Source organism: Gallus gallus, chromosome 5 (assembly GCF_016699485.2).
Source record: "Gallus gallus isolate bGalGal1 chromosome 5, bGalGal1.mat.broiler.GRCg7b, whole genome shotgun sequence".
NCBI lineage: Eukaryota > Metazoa > Chordata > Aves > Galliformes > Phasianidae > Gallus > Gallus gallus.
The window spans coordinates 2,463,409-2,478,754 of NC_052536.1; the positions used below are offsets into that span (position 1 = coordinate 2,463,409).

The 15,346-nt window shown below is 39.2% G+C and overlaps 1 protein-coding gene across 9 annotated transcripts in view; it reads left to right on the top strand.

The window, feature by feature from the left end:
• The window catches only part of NELL1 (neural EGFL like 1), a 286,028-nt gene that overhangs the window by 43,036 nt on the left and 227,646 nt on the right, over window positions 1-15,346 (top strand). The window lies entirely within an intron of this gene.

Below are 15,346 nucleotides of genomic sequence, written 5' to 3' on the forward strand. Positions count from 1 at the left end.
TATTCTTCGCAGCCTTACCACCCACCTCAATCTGATCTGTAAAATTCCTTTGCTGTTTGGTGCTTGATTGTCTTTTGGATTCAACTCAAGGCTGATTTCTGTTTTCTCAGACCTGGCAGGGTTAGGAAAAACTACTTGAGGCCTGGTAAAAGCCTCTAGTGCCTTTAAGGGTAATCTTTAAAACAGTATAATTGCTGCTACTGTAATGATGTGTATGTGAGATGGTGGGGAAGGTGTATGTATGGAGGGAGGTATATTTGTGTGCAAGTACAATAATGGCCTTTTGAAATCAGTTCCTACTGTGTCTTATTCCTTCTGGTGTTCCTTTGTGAAAACAGAGTGAGAGTTATTGCTGAGTTTGGTGCTAGAGCTTGGAGCTGATGACACAGTAAGCTACATGGAAGTCCAGGCTAGAAACTTACAAATGTCACTGGATTTGGGACATTTTGATTAGGCTCAGAAAGTTGAGAAAAATGAGAAGACTATATTAGTTATGAATGTCCAGCTGATGCACAAGTAAAACCTATGCTGAAAGCAACATGGAAATTAATTACAGTGCTGTTCAGCTCCTTCCATCCCCAATGCCGAATTGACTAGTGGCATACAAATCTTGCTTTAAAACATTAGTTATGCTTAGGATCTATATCTCTCCTACTGTAGGGAAAAGGAGATTGTTAGGGGTTGCCTTTCTGATGAGCACATGGGCTAACCTAGAGTGACTGTCAGAAGACTGTTAAATAAGCTGGCCCTAAAGAGTTACTCTGTAATGAAATAGGCCCTGCCAGGCACCTTCCCAGATTTGTTCTCTTTGGAGAGCAGAGGTAAAGGATCCTGCAGTGTATGGCTGTGTTGTCAGGAGATTTTCTACCCCAGGAGACTGTCGTTGCCTGTAATAGCTGCCATTTGCTTTCAGTTTGATGGGAATTAGTTTTAGCTGTACAGAATCTTCAATGTCACCAATGACTGACGTAGCAGCACTGGGGCTACAGTTTTAAGAGGTGGTAGTAACTGTATTAAAATACTTTTATTGACAACATAACAATTTTGAGTTTATATTTCTTTTGTGTGTATTTAATTGCTCTGGGGAGGTAAGCTGAAGGCTGTTTGCTTTTTATTTTGGTTGTTTTATTTCTCATCAACCAAGCTGCTGCAAATGTACTAGCCTCTGCAGAGAGTATTGGGGCTCTTTTCTTTGAACTCCGTCTGCAGGTGTAAAAGGGAGAAGGCAATTTTCTGTGAAAATTAGTGCTTTCCAATAAAAATGTCTTTTTTTATGAATTCAGCCTATGGTTTTGGTGGATACTCTTAGCTGTTTGATGGAGGAGGTTGGTGAAGCACAAGAAAATAGATTATGAAACTGGAGAAAGCTGAAGTAGTTTTCATCTGAAAAACATGTAGTTGACATATTTTGTTTCTTCTGTTAGAACGGAGCACTAAGGAATAAAACATGCATGAGCAGTGAGACCTTATTAGTATGAAAACTAAATAAATTAAAGCAACATAATCCAAATAAGGGAGCCCAGTACCCCTGAATCCTCCTAAATAAGATTTTCCAGCTTCCATCCTGAAGTTTTCAACTTCTCTTAACCAAACTGTGATTTTTATTAAAACAGGTGTGTCCTACCTGCAGCCCATTGGCTGCACATCACCTGGCACAGCTCACAATGCGGCTGCTCCTTGCGTTATGCTGTCACTGAGCAATGACTAAACATTGTTGCACTATTAACCCTAGCTGAGCTGCAACCAGAGCCAGGAGGAGGGCACAGTGCAGTGCTACCTCAAGTTAGGGCAAGAAATTGTATGCATTTTGATATATTGGCTAAACACAGTCCTGTGAATGGTGGAAAAAATATGCAGCAGTGCTTTCCATTGTGATAAATTTGAGAACAGGTTTCAAGATTGCAAAAGAATTATCTATGTCTTTGTATATCTGTAATTCAATTTTCAATCAGTGTAAAAACACGACCTGCAAATTTTCAAATTGAATGTATGGAGTTGCAATCAGATATTCAACTCAAAAGACTTATCATGTCTCTTCACATGATTTTTTTTTTTATAAGCACTGTCTTAGAGAGAAATATCCCTTGCCTCACAGCCACACTGTATTCATATCATTGGTTTTTGGCAGTACACACATTTGTGAACAATTATTGTCAAGGGTGAAGCATAGAAGAAATAAAATTTCATCAAACATCTGATAAACACCTTGAGAACTCACTAAGAATTGCACCAACTGCCACTGAATGAGACTGACGTATTAGGAATTTGCTCTATCAAACAGTGCTGCTGTGCTCATTGTATAAGTTGTAGTTTCCATGGAAATAAACAGGAGGCAGTACTTCAGAGCAACCTGAATGGCCTTGGGGCTGCATATCTTTTCACTCAATGTGGCCTGGGCAGCCAAAAGGTTGGAAACCTGTGGATTAAAACAATAAATTACTGAGAATTAAGGGATCTATTTCAAGAGAGATTCATTGCTTTACTTTTGAAACACTTTCCCTTGGAAGAGGAGATGGCATGCTGACAGTGTTATGGAGCTAGGTTATTTGCGCTGAAAACTTCTGGTGTCCCATATTGCTTCTCCATTCTTTAATCTGTAGCAAAAATTGCCATAGAGCTGGTTGCTTAGGCAGAGTGCTCTAATTGTGCATTACACGTGCATCCAATTTCTGATGTGTGATACTCTGGGTTGGGATTTAGTTTTCACCTACTGATTGTTCCTTCTGGTTGACAGAAAAGCAATAACCTCTTTAGCATAAGAGAGATCTCCAGTTGGCTTTTCATGTCAGCCTGCTGTCCATCCTGTATTGTTAGAATTAGTGCAGTTAAGCTGCAAGGAAATGCTAGGTTGGACTCAATAAAATATATATTTTCTCTTGTTTTTAATTTTTTTCTTAATAGCTGGGGCATTTCATTGGATACTCAACATCAGCAGAATGATAGTGTGGATGTGACTGATGGCATGTCTTAATCTAGTCTGTGTTGAAAATTTCTTATTGTCAATGGTTTACAGGCTGGTTTGTCCCAGTTCTGTGACTAGCAGGGCATAGGGATTTCGCAAAATTCGCTCCTCCAGAAAAGGGAAACGGGGGACCCCAAAATAATTAAAAACAGCGGCAACGATCTGAGGAGAAACAAACTAATTTACTAAATCCGGTATCGGAATGCAAGATAACACACTATAATACAATATAATTAGAATTGAAGCAAATATTCTCTCATTATATTTGACTTATCTGAAAGCTGCAGGCCTTACAGTAGTGCTGAGGTGATGCATGCGGTTGGGATGAGCAGCAGGGAGGAGAGCCGAAGGAAAAGAGGGCTGTCAGATGACCTACCAAGGCCTTACATCCATTCGCCCTGAGCAGAAATAACATCAGAGTGAACAGTCTTCTGGGGAACAGTCTTCTTTTCTAGGACAGGTACCTGGAACTGAAGCATTAACACTTTAACTCCCAGTGCACTACATGATGTTATGATGTGGAATACCAATAACCAAAAATCATAAAACCATGACACTTATTTTAACCCTAGATGAACTGGTTAAATTTTTCTTTAGTCTACTGCATTGATAGTATGGTCAGAAGGTTGTAAGTATTTATGCAAGTGCTGAAAAATTACTATAGGAAACAGATAATCGTAATCTGTAGCTGTGCCTGGCTTCCTTTGTCCACATGTAGGAGAAGATAACTGCTTACAGGCAGTACCAGTAAGGTCAGCAGCTGGCTGCCTGCCGTGGGGTGGTGCTGTAGCAGGGAGGCTGCACGGCTCCTGTTCAGAGGGGACGGAGAATGGTAGAGAAAGTACCGTTAAACCAAGACTGGCAAGTTTCAGCTGAGTTTGTCATTTCATAAATTGTGTGAACAGGTGTATCATCCCATTCTCAGATTTTTTTGAAATGTTTGTCCTGTATGCATTTTGATTTTTTTAAATAATAAAGCAGTAATCACTTAAATTGGGATGATTGCTTACAAGAGCAGACTCTGAAATATTTAGCATGCATAATTTGAAATGTATGTGGAGATGAGTTTTTGTGGATCTTTTTCAGGAGAAGTCTCCTGTTGCTTGGTTAGGTTTTCTTTTCGCTTGCTGGAGTGCTAAGGGGGGTCACATGGGCAGAGGGGAGATGGTCATAATTGGAAAATCAGCTACATGAAGCAAATAGTTTCGGTTCTTCCTTTCAGACTTTAAAAGCAATTATCTCGCACCAACTGGCAGTCCAGCAAAGATCCACAACATAAAGGAACGCTCCCTTGTGAAATAGTTAGCTGAAGTCTGAGTTCAGAACTGGAAGTTGCAGAGGGTAATACTGGAGCTGAATTGAAAAGTGGTAGTATAATTTTAGCAGATACTTTTATGGAAAGCATTGGATCTGTGCCAGACCACAGAGGAGAACCCTCTGAACTATTCAGAAGCTGACTTGAGATCTGAGTCTCCATACAGCAAATAATCCTGAGTCTTTCCAAATGATGTAAAACCTCCTGAGCACTATGGGGTTTGAGAGTGACCAAGTAAACAGCAGTGAGGCTGCTGAAGCCCAGAGTTGTCTGAAGTGCTCTAGTTATTGGGAAATCTTTCTTTGACAGTTTTAAATAGGGATAATTCCCAGAAAGTAATTCTTGGAAGTCTAAACTTGTCCAAAACCCTCAGGCTGTTGGAGAAAGATATGGAGGCTGCTTGAATCGTTTGTTGTTGCCTGTCCTTTCACTGCTTGGTGTCCAAGCAAACTGCCAGCCCTGAAAGCAGTTAGTGGTTTAGGCGTGATTGAGTTTATTTCCCATGTGTGGAGAGCTGACAGGTGCTCAGGAGTGGAAGGTGTCAAGGTTTGGGGATAGGCTGTGCATGGCCATGGCAGTAAGGTTCCTGCTGTAGTGATGGTGTGTTGTCCTCTCTCACTTCATGTGTCTTGCAGAGCCTCTTGGCATATATGCAGGTTTGCTGTATGTGGGAGAGCTCTGTCCAGTCCTCTGGTATGTTTGAGTGGTCCTGTTGAGTGCCAGGGTGCAAGTGGGCCCAGTACTGAGCATGTGGGGACAACAGAGTGCCTTTGGGGTGAGAGCTGCTTTGGAAAAAGGCTGAGGGAATAGCAAAGGAAGTCCTGTCTCACATTTCAGGTAGTGAAGTTTTTCTGGGAGCTCAGGGAGTACTCAATTTTTTCATGGATAAGTGTTTACTGAGCTGCATTTTTTTTTTTAATAATACAGTAGATATTGGTTACTCTGTCTAGTTTTTAGTCATGTGAAGAACCACTACAATCAGTAGTACAATGATAGGAGCAGTATTCAGCATAGCAGTAAGGTCACATGCTATTTCTAGTTTTATAGGTTGTTTTTGTACCTGTGAGCCCAGTCACTAATGAAAGAATCAGTGGAAGCTGCATTACATAATTTTGCTGCAATTCTAGCAGCATTCACTTCAGCATGGTAAGAATGAAAGCAAATCACTGTGCCAACTAATGCAACTGAAAGAACTTCCTCAGTACTAGCTGACTCCCGTGTCACACCAGCCATTTACCTTAAACTTTAAATTCTGGCCCCATTGAAGTCTGCAGTGAAAAATCTCATTGCTGAGCCATGTTTTCACCTCTAGAACTTGTCAGATGCTGAAAGAAATGAGCTCCAAACCTGAATGCTGTCCCTGGGTAGTGCTTTTTCTATCTGTTGGCCTGGCAGTTTCCATCAAAACTTAATTTTAGAACCAATATAATGTCTTGTTCTGTGTTTACTGTATGTTTTGTACATTTTCTCAGTCATGCCCAGTTAGTTATTATGAGAGAGCATAATGTTGTCTTTCAAACCACCAAGGATAAAATGGGCAGTTCAAAAATACCGTGGGAGAACAGATGAGGGTTATCTGATGAACCTTGGGTGAGAACTGGGGGATACGAAATGAGTCATCCTTGTGCCAGATCACTGATGCAGCAGTTAATCGGGAGTACTGGCAGCTCTGGGGAGAGCCGTGTGCTACTGTGTAGTGCTGAGACAACTAATGGCAGCGCACTGGTGGCAGCGGGGAAGCGCAGGTAGGGTGTTGGTAAGTAAAACTCATGGTCCTTAACACCCTTCGGTCATTAATGGAAATTGGCTGTGGAATATGGATGAGATTATTTGATGACAGCACACAAATCATTTAGTGATCACATGTATGCCTTGACGAGATGATCCTGTGACAAGATACTCTACAGCAATTAACTTCTCAGCAGAAGGGGAAAAAGAAGCTGTTTAGCAGGAAGTTTGCTTGTGGTTGGCTTATTTTTAAATTTGTGTTTTGTAGTTGTACAGAAAGGACTTGGAGTCGAGAGACTTTGAGAGTCTTCTCACAGTCACATCTGTCTCACTGCACTAGGTGAAACAATCTTGGGGTTTAGAGTAGCCTTGAAACAGAAAACAGGATGTTTCATATGCTTTGTGAAGAAGGGTCATTTCTAGGATGTAAACTGCCAATTGTGAAGTGCCATGTGCTGCAAATCTTGGGCCAGGGACCAGCATGTCCCTGCATAATGCAGGTAGGCATAATGGAAGCCAAGTTTCTGCACTGCCAGTTCTCACTTAACAAATGTTTTGTGTAGAATGCTAGCAGTAATCTTAACATTTTATTACAAAATGGAGATAATCCACATAACCATGGTTTTACCTCTTTGTTCTAATAGAATGTTATTTAAGGGTTAATATTGCTGCAGATCTTAAGTACCAGTGATGTTTTGTGCCATAATGATGAATGTTTCTACGTATTGCTTTCTGATGCAAGACAGACTTAATTATTTACTACTTACTTAATGGGTACTTTAGCAGAGTTTTTTTAATCTTGTATCTATGTCACTTTATCTATGGGCTTTTTGCTCAATTTGTGGTAGAAGGGCTTTTCTTGTTATCTCTTGGAAGAACCTGTTGAATTAATTTCTCCCTCTTAGTTGTAGAATCTTAGATTGCCCAGTACTGATACTTGGCATCTGGGATGTGTGAGAATTATTGGAATGATATTTAGTAGGGTAGCAAGTGAGAGTGATGCGCTTTTGGCCTTCTTGTTAACAGTCTACTTGAATCAGTGTTCTGGTTTAGAACCTGTTTTAAAGCCTGTTGATGTTATAGGGTGTCTGTTAGCGATCCTGAGAGCTTTAGTCTTATATGTAGAGTTGTCTCTTGTCTGTAGTGGAATATTTGTGTGCATTGTATAAACCCCTAATACAGCATATTTTATGCTCTGGAACTCAGCAGTAGTTACTCACAAGTGATAGAATGATACCCAGAATATCTTCGGCAATTTGGAGAATTTGTTTGAAAAGTTATATTTGAGCTACATGGCTCTCAACTCTGTATTGAGATGTCTGAAGATAAGTAACTAACTTCACATGAATTTGTAAGAATTGGCCTTGACTTTAAGAAAAGTATGTGTGATACCTCCTTCTCTACTCAAGGTATTTTTTTGACCCAGACACTACTTTTAGCTCTGCTGTGGCAAAACAGGCTGAATATGGTAAAAGCTGGCATCTTCACCAGACGAAGTGATAAGTGTTTATTTTTTCTTCTGCTACCTGTAAGTTACATGCAAATCTTATGCTCACAGCCAGATCAGAGCCACAGGATGCTTAACTCAGATGTAGCAGATAGACTTTAAGGAAAGCTATGAAAAGAAAAAGATTGTCAAAATTTAAATGTGCACTAACCATTTGAGTAATGAGCCCAACTGGTTTTGTGCTGAGAACCTTCTAATTTGATCGTAAAAAAAAAAAAAGGAAAAGACACCCAAACAAATAACAACAACAACAACAACAAAACAACAAACATGAATAGTGCACGTATTATAAAGTGCAAAGTGCTCTGGATACATCGTATGTAAATAGTTGACCTAGTTTGTCCTTTTATTTTTTATTTTTTCCTCCCACAAGTCTTCAAAACTCAAATCACATGGCCAGCTTGCTATTTCTGACTAGAGTGAACTTGTGGGGAATGAAGGTCCTTGCAGTCTCAGTGTAGGGCCTTTCTCCTTATACACTGCAGGTAGTGGTATGTTTTTTGCTACTCTATGTCTGACTAACTGTTTTCTGAGTTTCTCATACTTTCAGGAGTGCTATATGAAGACAGGTAAACACTGCAGCCTTGTAGACAGGCTGTTAACCACCTGTGGAGGTATTCTGGAGGCTTTTATCATCAGGAAAATATTTTTTTTTTTGTTGTTCATTTCAAATCAAAGTTAATTATATTGATCTTGTTTGTAAAGGTGTTTGAAGGCACCTTGGGATTTCCAAATAAAAGACACCCTGTAGTGTTCTGAGAAAGATGGCTTTCTGCCCTTTGTGGGGCTGATGTTGCCTCATTTACTGGGTCTGGTTCTCTACTTGAATCAATAACAATGATTGGCTTTAGTCCAATGCCCAAGCAACACTGCTGTAAGTCATCAGTAGTTTTGTTTAAGTTTTGTAGGAAAGTGAAAGGCCTAAGCAGCCTAGTCACCTTATATTTCTATTTTTTTTTTTTTAAAAAAGAAAGGCTTCACATGGGTAGAAAACATCTCTGTGTAGTTTTGTGTGGAGATTGTCACCCAAACCAGACAGTGAGCTGTACTCTTCTAACCATTTTTCCTCGTTGGTTTCATTTCCTCCTGTGGCTGCATGATCTTAGAAGTTAATTTGCATCCCTTGAATGCAAAAGAGTTTGCTTGTAGAGGTTTAGTTAGATGCACTTTTTTGTTCTGAATTTAGATTTTATAGTTGAAATAATTAAGCTGAGAGGTAGAGTATGTTCACTTTATCTTGGTGATTATCCAGGAAAATCAGTGAAATTGTTTGGGTGACAGAATTTGAGAAGAATTTAACTAAGCATGTGATCTTGATTGAGTCTACCTAACATATATCGTTACTGAATACTGAGCTATTTTTTTTCTCCTAGGAGTTGAACAGTTACTTTTGATTAAATAGTCTGTAGTTACTATTGTACATTCAAAATCTAATAACCAAAAGCTTCCTTCAAAATCTGAAATTTTAATCAAAATTGTTTTCCTGTTTCAGGTGGTTGTGAACTCCTATCCTATGACAGATGAGATAACTTAAGAAATTAGAATTTCCCTCAGGAGGGTTATATTTCTGAAGCAGAACTGGAAACAAAATGAATAATTCAGTTGAAGTTGCTCTAGAACAGAATGCCTGTCAAGTAGTGCATCCTATTTGTAAATACTATTAAAAAATAGTATTAGTATTGATACATTTGCATTGGAAAGTATTTAGGAAATGGGTTGAAGCAGAGTCATGTGATATGTTTGTATTTATTTTCAAGATCGTTTCTTAATCCCTTCAGAAGAATAGACTCTAAGACAAACACCAATGAGGTATCTTAAAGCTAGAGCCTGATAAAATCAACCATTTCTTCATGTAGTTGGGATCCAGAAACATGTTGGGCAAACTTGTATATGTGGTCCATGCAGTGGGTTGTGATACGACACATGAGGCTAGTGATTTTGGATGTACTGAACTATTTGCAGTCTCAGTTGGAGATAGCACCAATGGTCAAGGATGTCAGCATTCCTCTGAAATAAATTGGGGGAAAATCTGGTGCAAAACAGAGGAGGAACTTCCCCCTCCCCTGGCTTGCTTTTATTTACTTTTTTTTTTAATTAAGAAAAGTTTAGGGTGCTATAACATTGCATTACTTTGTATGACTTATCCTTTATTTACAGGTATATATAAGGTAAGGAATGGTTGCAAGAGAATATCAGCTTTGAGGATCAGGTTTTGAATTGCAAAAATCTGTTTTGATGACTCACCATGATGTCAGAAAGTGCTCCTGTGCAGTCATCGGAGGGACAGGCAGAGAGTGATTAGTAAGATGACTCATATCCTAGAAACACTTATGTCTCTTCATTAGCAAAACAGAGTCTAGAGGACTAGTTTCTCTGTAGTTGTAAAGTTTTGAGACATTTAAAATTGGATATGATGAATTCAACACCTGGTTGCTACGTGCAAAGTTATAGCTTCATGAGAGTAAGCGTGGCAGACAGATATTAAAAGCCTGTTCTTTGATAGAGATGAGACTGAGAAATGAGGTTCCTATCATGCCTCAGCCACAGCAACATTAGACTGCAGCTCTTAGTTTCCTAATTATACTACTAATAAAAGTAATGACTCCAGTTTGAAACTAGCTTACAAATATGAGAGCATGTATTTGTATTTTAGTAACCTACTTGTACTTTAGGCCTGAAAGGATTTGGAAATTTCATGATATGGCATGCTACTTTTTAATTAATTTTGCAGTTAAAGCCTACTGCAGAATTTGAATCAGTTGCATTTCCTGATCAGTCTGTGTCGGTTTATGCCTTCTAATGTAAACTGTCACAAAGCTAATTTTCTTGATCCAATAAATATTTCATCTATTTCTAAACTGCTACTGGCATGGCAAATATTATATGCATAAAGATCTTCTTTACCACGGATGTGGACCTACTGTTCAGGTGTTAACTTTTTCATGTAAAGTTTCACGTAAGAAATGATCTTGGTTAAAGCGTTACTCTTTCTATCTTTGTTTGCACACATGTAAAATGAGGGAAACAAGATTTCCTTGTTCTACTGGGACATTAATGGGATGGTAAAAATGGTTTTTAAGTGGATTGTGTGTAAAGGAACTGTCTCCTTGTCCAGCACAGGTGGATTTGTAGAGACAGTCTTCCTCCATGCTGAGAAAAGTTTGTGTTTGGGTATTTACATGTGGACGTTTTAGAAATGACTCCTTTCACTCATTCCATAGGAATCCACTGATTCTTTTAAAGATTTGCCATCTTACTGTACTCATTATGTCACAGATGCCTCTTTTGAGCATGTGCTTGAAAAATGTTTGTTTCTAAGGATCATGCAAGAGTACTTCAGAAATCAATAAGTGCAGATAGGGCAGATATATAGACTAACACAAACAGAAGTCTGGGGAAAAAAAAAAAAAAAGCTGTAAGAGCATCATAGCTCTTCCTGAATTAGCAGATCTTTTTCTTACTCCTTTTAGCTAAATGAGGCAGTGTTTAGTGAAGATATTCTGAACATGAGTATTTCAAGAAACAATTGGTTTCTCTTGGTTCTCTTTCTAAGCATTTCTATTCTTGAGAAGCATACTGCATTTTGTTTGGGTATCAAAGTAAAATGTATCAGAAACTTATCTCCAAGCAGCTCTAGAGCAGTACTTCATAAAGTTGGAAGTGTAGTAGATACAGCTTGGCTACTCAAATATCAAACACCAAGTATTGTCAAATGTGGATAAAGCTATGGAAGAAGAGATACCTCAGCCCAGAAAAATCAAGTAAGGAAATGTGAATGAAACAGAAGCTTAATGTATCAATGTAGCTGTAAAAAACAAACAAACAAACAAACAACAAAACAAAAACAACAACTCAAACAAAAACCCCTTAAAAAAAAAAAAAGCCTTTTGCTACTTAGCAACAGTTATCAGCCTGAAGAATACTTTCCTTCTTCCACAAGAAAATCAGTGCAGGAAAGAGGAGGAGTAGAGCAACAGCTTTTTCCTGTTTAACAAACAATAATTTTAGAATTTCATCTTTAGGTAGTAATTTTTGTCATTTCACTTTGAGATGGGTTGCAAAATGTTTATGCTCTACAGGTTTTTCTCAGTGTAGTAAATAACCTGAATAATCAGTAGCTCTTCATAGGTTTGTAAGAGGTGTACCCATATGTGTAATCTAAATGTCTGGGTGAAACACTGTTCCCTGTAAATGTGTGGGTGGTTTTTTTTTTTTTTGTAGCCTGCTACAGACATTTTGCTATTCTTATAAATTCATGTGTACTTTTTGACCTTTTCATTTGCCAAGAATATGAAGAGTATTACTTTAGGCTGTCTGCATGCTTGCTGATGTTTAACAGCAAACAATAGTTAAGTACGTTCACTTTGCTCGTGAACCAAATAGTATGATCCAGGATATCTTTTCACCTAGGAAAGTAAGTACCAACCTACTTCTTATGCCTTCTTTTGAATCCTAACTTACTTTAATGGGCATATCCATGGAGATTTGTTGTATTTTGTATAGCATAACAGACAGATGTAGGGTCCTGCACTTTGGTCCCATCAACCCCATGCATCGCTACAGACCTGGGGCAGAGTGGCTGGAAAGCTGTGTGGAGGAAAGGGACCTGGGGGTGTTGATTGATGCTTGGCTAAATATGAGCCAGCAGTATGCCCAGGTGGTCAAGAAGGCCAATGGCATCCTGGCTTGTATCAGCAATAGTGCAGCCAGCAGGAGGTATATGATCATCCCCTCTCCCTGTACTTGGCTCTGGTCAGCCCACACCTTGAGTGCTGTGTTGAGTGTTGGGCTACTCACTACAGGAAATGCAATGAGGCCCTGGAGTTCCTCTAGAGAAGGATAATGAAGCTGTGAAGGATCTGGAGCACAAGTCTTATGGGGAGCAGCTGAGGTAACTGAGTTTAGTCTTGAGGAGGCTCAGGGGAGACCTTTTCCCTCCCTACAACTGATAGGGGATTGTGGCAAGGTGGGGATTGGCTGTTTCTCCCACGTAACATCGAGAAGGTGCAAGGGGATGGCCTTAAGTTGTGCCAGGGGAGGTTCAGGTTGGATATTTGGAAGAATTTCTTCTTAGAGTGGTGAGGAATTGGAACAGGCTGCCCAGACAAGGTGGTGCAGTCACTGTCCCTGAAGGTGTATGGGGAAAGGGTAGGTGTGGTACTTAGGGGCACGGTGTAAGTGGACAATATTGGTGGTGAGTGGACAGTTCGATTAGATGGTCGTAGAGGTCTTTTCCAAATTCTATGATTCTATTCTTTGATATAGTTACTCTGTAACCGTAACTTGTTTGAGTAAATGAAAATAAAACGTTCTTGAATATTCACAAATTAAGAGGAGGTTTATACTTAAGAGAAATTCCCATTGTAGTAGTGTAATTCAGTGATTGGCTTTCTTGAACTTAAATTCTTTGTTCCTTGTTCAGTATTTTACATCAGTTTTCCATTTGAGTAGATTTTTAATTTTGCATGAGGCATGGCGGAAAGGTTCTGCTTATACTTTAAAATATTGATAAAGGTAGTGCATGTCAAATTCCTATAATTCTCAAAGCATTATTTAAAAGAATACTGTCTAGTTTTGTTGCTTGAATAGATAAAACAACTTAGCGTAGTAATTTTTTAGAGATAGTAACAAGTAATTAACTAGTAGAAGAATAAATTTCCCATAGCTTTGAATGTATCATGATGAAATGTGATGAATTAGATTTGATTGTAATTATAATAAATTTGAGCAATGAAATGATGACTATTAGAATGCATCATCTGACTAGTATACTAACAAGCCTAACTTTCATGTAACTATTTTGTTCTTAGCGGTGGTAGTGATTCTTTTTAATGATAACAGTCATTTTCTTTTCAGGATTAGCAAACTTAGGTAGCACATGACTTTTTGTACTTCATAGAAGTTTCTTGAAGTTCTTTCATACTTGAAGGTCATTTTAGGTCCCTGCAAATGTATAAATTTTCCAACAGCATGACAGTATGGCAATACATAACACAAAAATACATGATTATTCTAGGTGAGCCTGAGCTAGAAATGCTTGGACTCTAAATGGGAAAATTACTGTGCAATGGGTTGTGTTGAATGCCTTGCATTTTTTTCTTGGTGTTTATTTCTTGCATTCAGTCTAAAGCTGTAGTTTTAAAGAAGAAAAATACAAATAACTCCTTCAAAGACATAAATACTTCATGGGACTTGGCATAGTTAGAGTTATTCTATTGGCTGTCATGCTGGTATGATTACAGAGCAGCACACACCCCTTTGAGCTGGACAGTGGTGGAAATACGTGTTATCATCTTTCAGTAATCCTTATTAAATGTGTTGGTTTTGTTACGAAGTAGTAAGTTCGTAGCTACCACATGTGGATCATGGTAATGTGAGTATCTAGAGTTAATAACATCTTTGGTCTTGAGTTTTTTCATAATCTGATGTAATGATATCATCATTGTAGTGGTCTGACTTACTGAAAAAGGTATGAAGTAAACTTCTTTAATGATTTCCTAAATATAAGCAATCAAAAAAAAAAAAAAAAACACCCAACAAAAAATCTAATCTTTTTAAAACTCCAGATGCTTCTTGAACTTCAAAATACATTATTACAGCAACTTACCATGATTTCATTTTAGAAATTGGAGATACAGATTACTGCATTCATGTGCAAAATTTTTGTAGTCTATAAAGCTTGAACAAATAGATAAAGTTCCCATTCTTTATCAGATCTGTGCCACTGGTGTGAGCAAACTGGCTGTGTAGTAGTGGCAAAACACGTAGAGAATTTGTATGCAAGCCAAATGAGTGAATGGGAGAAGTGGATAAGCTGAAAGCCAATGGGATGGGATTCAACAAGACCAAATGCCGGGTCCAGCACTTCGGCCGCAATAACCCCAGGCAACGCTACAGTCTTGGGGCAGAGTGGCTGGAAGACTGTGTAGAGGAAACAGACCTGGGGGTGCTGATTGATGCTAGACTGAACATGAGCCAGCAGTGTGCCCAGGTGGCCAAGAAGGCCAGTGGCATCCTGGCTTGTATCAGAAATAGTGTGGCCAGCAGGAACGGGGAAGTAATTGTCCCCCTGTACTCAGCACTGGTGAGGCCACACCTTGAGTACTGTGTCCAATTTCGGGCCCCTCACTTTAAGAAAGACATCAAGGCCCTGGAGCATGTCCAGAGAAGGGCAACAAAGCTGGTGAGGGATCTGGAGCACAGGCCTTATGAAGAGAGGCTGAAGGAGCTGGGATTGTTCAGTCTGGAGAAGAGGAGGCTCAGGGGAGACCTTATTGCTCTCTATAACTACCTGAAGGGAGGTTGTAGTGAGCTGGGGGTCTTCCTCTTCTCTCATGTGACTAGTGATAGGACGAGAGGGAGTGGCTTCAAGCTGTGCCAGGGAAGGTTCAGGCTGGACATTAGGAAATACTACTTTTCTGAAAGGATGGTCAGACACTAGAATGTGCTGTCCAGAGAGGTGGTGGAGTCACCGAGCCTGGTGGTGTTCAAAGAGCATTTGGATGTTGTGTTGAGGGACATGGTTTAGTGAGAACTATTGGTGATGGGAGAATGGTTGGACTGGATGATCCTGTGGGTCTTTTCCAACCTTAGTGATTCTATGATTCTATGAAAGGTCCAGGCATAAGGATGGATAAAATAAATGTAAAGTCTAAAAGGCTATGGGAGTATGAGGTGGAATAAATGGCCTTTGCAAAGTTCATTCAAAATTTGAGATAGTGTGAAAATACCGAGATGTTATTTCTCTGATTGGATCTTGCTTATGTCTGCTCTTTTTCCTTGAAACTGGTAGTTGAGTTTGAAATAGACTACTAAGGATAGGATGGTTTCCCAT